Source organism: Taudactylus pleione, unplaced genomic scaffold, assembly GCF_031769625.1.
Source record: "Taudactylus pleione unplaced genomic scaffold, aTauple2 ptg000178l, whole genome shotgun sequence".
Classification (NCBI taxonomy): Eukaryota; Metazoa; Chordata; class Amphibia; order Anura; family Myobatrachidae; genus Taudactylus; species Taudactylus pleione.
This window is the reverse complement of record NW_028284580.1, coordinates 13797542-13806080: the sequence shown is the minus strand read 5'-3', so window position 1 is coordinate 13806080 and position 8539 is coordinate 13797542.

The window sequence follows — 8539 nt, the reverse complement described above, 5'->3', positions numbered from 1 at the left end:
TTATACCCATCACCTCCGAGCCCTTATATCTTTTATACCCATCATCTCCCAGCCCTTATATCTTTTAAATCGATCATCTCACCCCTTATATATTTTATACCCACCACCTTCCAGCCCTTATATCTAATATACCCATCACCTCCTAGCTCTTATATCTTTTATACCCATCACCTTCCAGCCCATACATCTTTTATACCCATAACCTCCCAGCCCATATATCTTTTATACCCATCACCTGCCAGCCCTTATATCTTTTATACCTATCATCTCCCAGCCCTTATATCTTTATACCCATCACCTCCCAGCCCATATATCTTTTATACCCATCACCTCCCAGCTCTTATATCTTTTATACCCATCATCTCCCTGCCCTTATATCTTTTATACCCATCACCTCCCAGACCTTATATCTTTTATACCCATCACCTCCCAGCTCTTATATCTTTTATACCCATCATCTCCCAGCCCTTATATCTTTTATACCGATCATCTCACCCCTTATATATTTTACACCCCCATCTACCCCATTCCTTACATAGTTTATAACCATCACCTCCCTCACTCCTTATATATTTTATATTCATAATCTCCCACCCCTTATCACTTTTATATCCATCATCTCCCATATATTTTTTGCCCATCATCCCTCCCCCCCTTATATATTTTAAGCACTATTTAACTTACTTTTCATCAGGCTGACTGTGGCTGAGGGTGGTTCCTCCAGGATGGGAAATTCCAGGGCAGGTGCTCCTCTCTGCATGCTGAGTCTTTTCTTTCATAGGCAGGAGGCAGAGCCGGTCAGGGACATAAACTTTGATCGATGAATTGAGCCAGGGACAGCCGGGGCTGTGCATGCCGCCCTGCCTCTCAGAGAGGGGTCATGGTACAGGTTTTGCTGCAAAGAGGAGGAGGGCCCTGGCTGACCAGGAAGGACTCAGTGGGAGGGGACAACATGCTGCCGTAGTCTGAGCTCACAGAGCGCAGCAAACAGCAAAGGCCCATGGGATGTGCTGATGTGGCAGGATGGAGGCTACCGAGATCGGTGCTCTACTGAGCTCAAATTAGGCAGGGGTCCCATAGGTGTGGATATCCCCTAGGGACCACTCTGTGTGCAGTGCAGGCTCTCTCACTATGTCAGGAGCTTTGTCGAGTGACACCCGGGTGCAGCCTGCACCCTCCTTGTGAGGCCACTGCCTGGGTGGAGGCACTGTTAGTTAACTGTTTAATAGGGGTTACAAATGTTACAAAGGTGGCCATTTTCATTAATGGTTAGAGGGGGTTGAAAACATGTTACATTATTCCCAATTAATAATATAATGAAAAGTTTATGTTGAGGATAATCCCTGTTTATTTTCTGCGTATCATTATAGCTATATAGAAAACCCCTCTACTAGCCTGATTCAGATCTCAAAACGAGGCAAAACGTCATTCTCCCGCTATCAGATTCTCACAGGTTTTTGATTCTATAAAGGTCCTGGTGGTCGGCACCATTTTCACTCCGGCTGTGGACAGGGGCGCCGAGAGGGGGGGGGGGAGCGGGTACAGTTTACCCGGGCCCGGGCTTCCAGAGGGGCCCGGCGGGGGCCCAGGTCTGGTGCCGCCCCCCCTCACTTCCTCCCTCCCACCTTCTGCAGCAGCTCAGTACACAGCGTGTGCTGGGCTGCAGCAGGAGATTGCTTGCGGCTGCTAAGTAGCAGCCACAGCAATCTCCTATGCCTGAAGGGGGGAGCGATCACACTGATCGCGCCCCCCACTGGCTTTGCGCCGGGCTGAGGGGCTCACAGCGCCCCCTCCCCGGCGCGAAGCGACGCTGCAAAACACTATTTTTTTCAAGGGTGTGTGGCCACACCTTCTGAAATTAGGCCACACCCCCTCTTTACCGGGGCCCCGCGTGGCTCTCTACGCCCCTGGCTGTGGATGGTGAACTGAACAGACGTGTTGCTGTCACTGTCTGTGTCAGCGTGTTGTCCAACATTTCCTGTCTGTTCTGGGGTTGCAGTATATAAAAGGGGGCTTCAGTGGGTGCTGCAGCTGCTGTGTCACTTGTCCTATCAATCAAGGGGCTGCTGCTGTGTTATACATAGGGGCTGCTGCTGTCTTGTTGTCCTGTCCATCAAGGGCTAGGGCTGCAGTCCATAAAGGGGTGCTGTGTTGTCCAGGGGGGTACTCTGTCAATCAGAGGTGCTCTTCCCCAATGTATAAAAAAATAAAAGTACTTCTTTTGTGTGCGTGTTAGCAACTTAGCTGCACTATTATTGTTTGGTGACACTGCCGGCCAGACAACAGTTTATTGTCCACATATTTGTGACTCTGCATGTGGTCTGTCTGCACTCGGCAGGGGTGCTTTGTTGTCCATAAAGAAGAGGTGCTGTCTGTGTTGTTCATCAAGGGGCTGCTGCCTTGTTCAGGAGTGCTCTTCCCCAGTGTAAAAAAAATAAAAGTGCAATAAACTTAATATTATCAAGCCACAAAAATTAAAAATATATATATATTTTTTTTTGTGTCTGTGCGTTAGCAACTTAGCTGCGCTATTATTGTTTGGTGACACTGCCAGCTAGACTGCAATTTATCGTACATGTAGTTGTGACTCTACCGGTGGTCAGAGAGCTACAGGCTGCTTTCCTCTGATGTAAACAGCGTCTTGGGGGTAAATTTACTAAAGTGAGAGTTTTTAGAAGTGAGTTTTAAAAGTGATGTTGCCCATAGCAACCAATCAGATTCTAGCTATTATCTTCAAGAAGGTGCTAGTTAAATGTTAAGTAGAATCTGATTGGTTGCTATGGGCAACATCACTTTTAAACTCACTTCTAAAAACTCTCACTTTAGTAAATTTACCCCTAGGTCTCATTATCCCTAACAACCTCCCTGAGTACAAAGTAAATGTCTGTTTACAGTATGTTCTAGCAGTACCTCCACAAGCAATGCCACCTCATTTCTATTAGATGTATAAAAATTAAAAAACCTCCTCCAGATTAAAGATGTCTTTTAGGAACTGAAGAACTTGATACTAGATTAAACTTCCCTCATAATTTTTTTTTAAGATTCAAAATATTAAAATAAATAAATTAAAAACTAATCAATTCTTCCATCCTTTCCCAGTCTTCAGTCCATAGACATATTCCAACTCCATCGGGCCTCTGACCTAGTTAAGGAAAACATTCTTGATTTTTAAACTTCTTAGGGGTCATACGCGCACGCAGGGGGGGTTTCTGAGTACCTAGAAACCCCCCCTGGCTGCCGCTCCATCGCCGCGCAGCTAAACAGCATTTTTATATATTTTTTTATTAAAAGGAGCTGCCGGAGCCGCAGGAGCAACTGTGCCTGCGGTGGGAGCTGGGCTGGCTGACTGTAGGGGGAGTTGTTGCGGCAGCGCGCAGCTCCTCCTAGGAAGGATTGACTGCAAGAGGGCCAGGCTGAGTGCTGCCGCCGGGTGACTGCTTTCCCGGCGCTTTCTCCTGGACCTGGAGCCAAGGTGAAGTTATGTGGGGGGTGCCCAGTGGGAGAGGAGCCGCCGGCGGGGGTTTACTGTCAGCACGGGGGGGGGGGAGAGGTTGCCAGTATGGGTGTTTAACAACTGACGCTGTACTTCTTTGCCTGTGCTTATGTTCGTTTGTGAAAGATGTGTGTGTGTATGTATGTGTGTCAGTGTCTGCGTTGGTGTGTGTGTCTGTGTGTAGTCTTTGTGATTGTCTTTCTAGGTTAGAGTGTGTGTGTGTCTGTTTGTGTGTCCGTGTCATTGTGTGTGAGATGCCGAACTGACTGTCCATCATCCAAATATATGTATATACTGTGTATGTGTATATATATATATATATATATATATATATACTGTGTGTATATGTATGTATATATATATATATATAGTGTGTGTGTGTCTGTGTATATATATATATATATATATATATAGTGTGTGTGTATGTATATATATATATATATACACACTCGCACACACACACTTCTGCTGGCACTCTGAACAATGCTGTTAAAACTTGATCCTGTGCCAGAATCCAATATCATACACCTCCAAAAAACAAACGGCACTAAGACACTGGTGTAAAGAACAATAGATTTTATTGTAAAAAGATCAACAGTTTGTATGGTCCTGACGACAAGCTATTGTTCTTTACCCCAGTGTCCTAGTGTCGTTTGTTTTTTGGAGGTATATACAGTATTTGGAAACCCCCCTTTCGAATTCCTGCGTATGCCACTGGGGGTCGTATAGTTTATTAAACTGCCATCCTGTCTACCATTGTAGTGCCACTCTGTGCCATGTTGGAAGCTGAACTGCCACATGTTAGTGCCGCCCACTGCTGTCGCTTAGCTTAGTCAGCCAGCTAGCTGGATACAAGCTTTTGGCCTAAACTAGATGATATCAGTATTGTGAGCTATGAGGTGGTCAAATTGACTGGAAATGACTGGAAATAAACATTATTGAGGTTAATAATACTGTAGGTACAAAAACAGGCCCAAATTATGTGATTTTAGCTGTTTTTATGATTTTTTTAGAAAAAAAAATAGATCCAAAACACGGCTTGGGCAGTTTTGGCAAAACCAAATCCAGATCCTAAACACGAGGAGATACAGGTACAAAACAAAACACGGGGGTCGGCGCACATCCGTAGTAATAATAGACACACAAAGAGGTGAGGGGGTCCTGCTCACAAGCTTACAATCTATACCATGGATGGCTTTACAATCTATACCATGGATGGCCATGTTTAGTACCAGAATCAGTATGTCTATATATACAAAATAAAGGGCCTGATTCAGACCCGCTCGCAAGCGCTATGCACTCGCAAGCGGGTCGATTGTTAGGCAGTGCGCACGCGCGAGCCCCGGAGCGAGCGCACAAAGCACTTGCTCCGGCGCTCACATCCAAAAGGGGCGGCTGTCGATTTGATCGACAGCTCGCCCTGTTTGAAAGGCGGGGAGGGGGGGTGGCTGGGCAAACGGAGGCGTTCCTGCAGGAACGCCTGCTGTTTGTGGGCGGCCCTACTGACATCACTCGTGATGTTAATAGTTGGACTTCCTGCTCTAGAGGAGCAGGAAGTCCACTGGGGCTTGCGGCAAGAGACCCTACCACAAGGGTCTCGTCGCAAGCTCGATGGTCGCGATGGTCTTGACCATTGTGACCATCACCTGGCCACCCGCTAAAGCTGTGGGTGGTCACCCACAGCTTAGCGAGCCGCCAGGAGGCCAGCTCACAAAAAACAAGCGGCCACCAAGATTCAGAGCAAGCGCTCGCTTTTTGCAAGCGCCTCTGAACCAGGCCCAAAGTCCCCAGTTTAGAGGTGTGTCTGTTCCTTTGGGCCAATCTCTTAAATCACTGGATGGATTTTGATGGGGTTTTCACTATTCACTATTGTGAACCTGCAGATGAATTCCACTCCCCAGTGTGATGTTCCTGCTCAGCCAATGCCCTTGGTTAAACCTCCCATAGGAGTCAGTGCTGTTCCTGGACAGGGGCACCACAGCAACGAAGCTCAACAGAAAGCCCAGGATTTAAAGGGTACATTGTGCAAAGAGGACATAGCTCATCGCCATGTTCGGCAGCTGGGGAGGGGTGCGCATGAAGGCTTTGGAAATATGCCCAGGTGCCCCAGGGGTCATGCTGCTGATAATGCTAATGGTAGCTGCAGTACAAATCTCACAGCCATGATCCGCATACCCTTCTCAGCACATCATAGTGGCCGGACCCCAGCCAGTTGCAGGACAGCAGCAGTGAGGTGGTGACACTGGTGAGATGCAGGGGGCAGGAGTGAGAAGCTGGGGGCTGTGGTAACATGGCATAGGTTGTTGAGATGTAGGAGAATTTGCCGAGATGAAATTGCCAGGGCGGGTCGCTAGTTAGTAATAAAAGAGCACCTGTTCATTAACATGGATCAAACGACATAAACTCACATGAAAAGTAAGGATGAATCCATGCAGGCTTAATAATAGAACCAAAATATACTTCATGCTTGTGGCCCCTGAGAACCTGGGAGATATGATACTGTATCTCAGTATAACTGCAGCATGTAATATCTATTTCTCCACAGTATATCATCAATCGTTCTCTGTTTCTCATTCAGCCTTCAGCACATCTCTCTGCTTGTTATGTCTCTGACACTCAGCCACGATTTTAAAAGCCTGAACCACATAGATTAGGAAAGCGCTGACAGTCAGGAGCGTGGGTGGAGTGTTTGCAGCACGCTGTTTGCTGTTGCTATGCAGAGTTTTGTTGGCTTGAAGACATACCTCTTAGCTATGACGCCAGCTCTGCAAATGTGTGGTTGATTTCCTATGCAGTCCTGACATAGCAGGTCGGATTGAATTAGATGGTCAGAGACAAAGACGCCAAAGGTTTCTCAGGTTTAGTTACTTCCTATAAAACAAACACAATGTAACAGTGTCACTTAATAATTGGTATAAAATAACATGACACATCCTGAATAATAACTAATTACAATATGAGATTTTTTGCAACTTCAGAAAATTTCCCACCAGCTTTGTTTGATCACTTACATCAAACATTATGTTTATTGCTGTTATGATCATACTGCATTTCATATCACAAGCAGAAGAAACATTGTATTAATCTTTAGATTAAAAACACAAGAGAAAATGAGACTTTTTAAAATGAAACTAAAATCAAAACTAAGAGTATTTGTATTATAAGGTAATACTCCCAAAAATTATTCTCCTCCCCCTGACTCTTATGAGTCCTGAGGCTAGCTATGGTGAAATCCTTCTCATTATTGATATCCAGTGTCAGACTGGGGCATAAAGGGGAAGGCAGTGGTAGGGGCCAATGCTTAAGGGGTGTGACCAGCCAGCAGACAACATGGATACTACAGCCGTGGCCAAAAGTTTTGAGAATGACACAAGTATTGGTTTCCACAAAGTTTGCTGCTTCAGTGTTTTTAGACCTTTTTGTCAGATGTTACTATGGTATACTGAAGTAAAATTACAAGCATTTCATAAGTGTCAAAGGCTTTTATTGATTAAGTTTATGCAAAGAGTCAATATTTGCAGAGTTGACCCTTCTTTTTCAAGACCTCTGCAATTCGCCCTGGCATGCTGTTAATTAACTTCTGGGCCACATACTGACTGATGGCCGCCCATTCTTGCCTAATCTATGCTTGGAGTTTATCAGAATTTGTGGTTTTTTGTTTGTCCAACCGCCTCTTGAGGATTGACCACAAGTTCTCAATGGGATTAAGGTCTGGGGAGTTTGCTGGCAATGGACTCAAAATTTCGATGTTTTGTTCCCTGAGCCACTTAGTTATCACTTTTGCCTTATGGCAATGTGCTCCATCATGCTGGAAAAGTCACTGTTCATCACCAAACTGTTCTTGAATGGTTGGGAGAAGTTGCTCTTGGAGGATGTTTTGGTACCATTCTTTATTCATGGCTGTGTTCTTAGGAAAAATTGTTAGTGAGCTCACTCCCTTGGCTGAGAAGCCAGCGGCTGTAAGCGGGTCTGAATCAGGCCCTATATATCTTCTCTCCTTCTCTTTTGGGTTTTACGCTTGGATATGCATCTACTTATGATGAGAGCAAGAGAGACTAATGTGGCGGTGGAGGTCTAGTATACTGATTTTTAGAAGATTTGATGGACATTGGTGGACTTTTCAAACGATAGCCCCAGTTTATACAGGTTTTTTTGGTGACAGTACTAGTGAGATTTCTTACTTTTTAGGATTGTATATGTTTGTGGAGGAACACCTATCAAGTTGCCTGGTGCAAGCTGCAAGTCACATACGCAACTGAAGATTTCTCTATTATTTGGATTTTATTCCTGGGCTCCAGGTTAACTCTGTAACATTATCATCAATATGCCCGTATCTGACCTAAGCAGCTTCAATGTTTTATCACAGCTGGGGCAGGATTGTGTTTCAATCCTCCAAAATTATGTATGCACTGGCAGTGATATGAGGTCTTTGAATTTTAGGATTAGTAGCAAATTATTACATTTTACTAATTTTAGTCTAATCTCATATGACAAATACCAGATAACAGGCCTCATTTACTAACGAGTTTTATCACCAAAACGAGTGATAAATTTCACTGTGTATGATAAATGGTGCTCCAGCCAATCAGCTCCCAACTGTCATTTTCATCAGCTCCCAACTGTCATTTTCTAACAGTTGACAGTTGGGAGCTGATTGGCTGGATAACCATTTATCATACACAGTGAAATTTATCACTCGTTTTGCTGATAAAAGTTGTTAGTAAATGGGGGCCAACATATTTTATTAGTCATTATTTATTGCACAAAATCTAAGCCAACATAAAGAAGCACCATGAGTGCAGTAGCTTGTGGGACCACCTTTATAACAGTACCTAGAAGTAATCATCTTCTGTATGAGCTTCTGTATGAGCAGGCCCGGCCACAGGGGAGGGGGGACTACGGGTACACCCGTCCCGGGTCCTAAGGTTGAGAGGGGCCCCGAGGTTGAGAAGGGCAAACAACAAGTAAGTGGTGCGTAATTAGTTACATACTCACCACACCAGTTGGCCGGTCAGTGCAGATAGACTGACCATAACAAACAAGCCG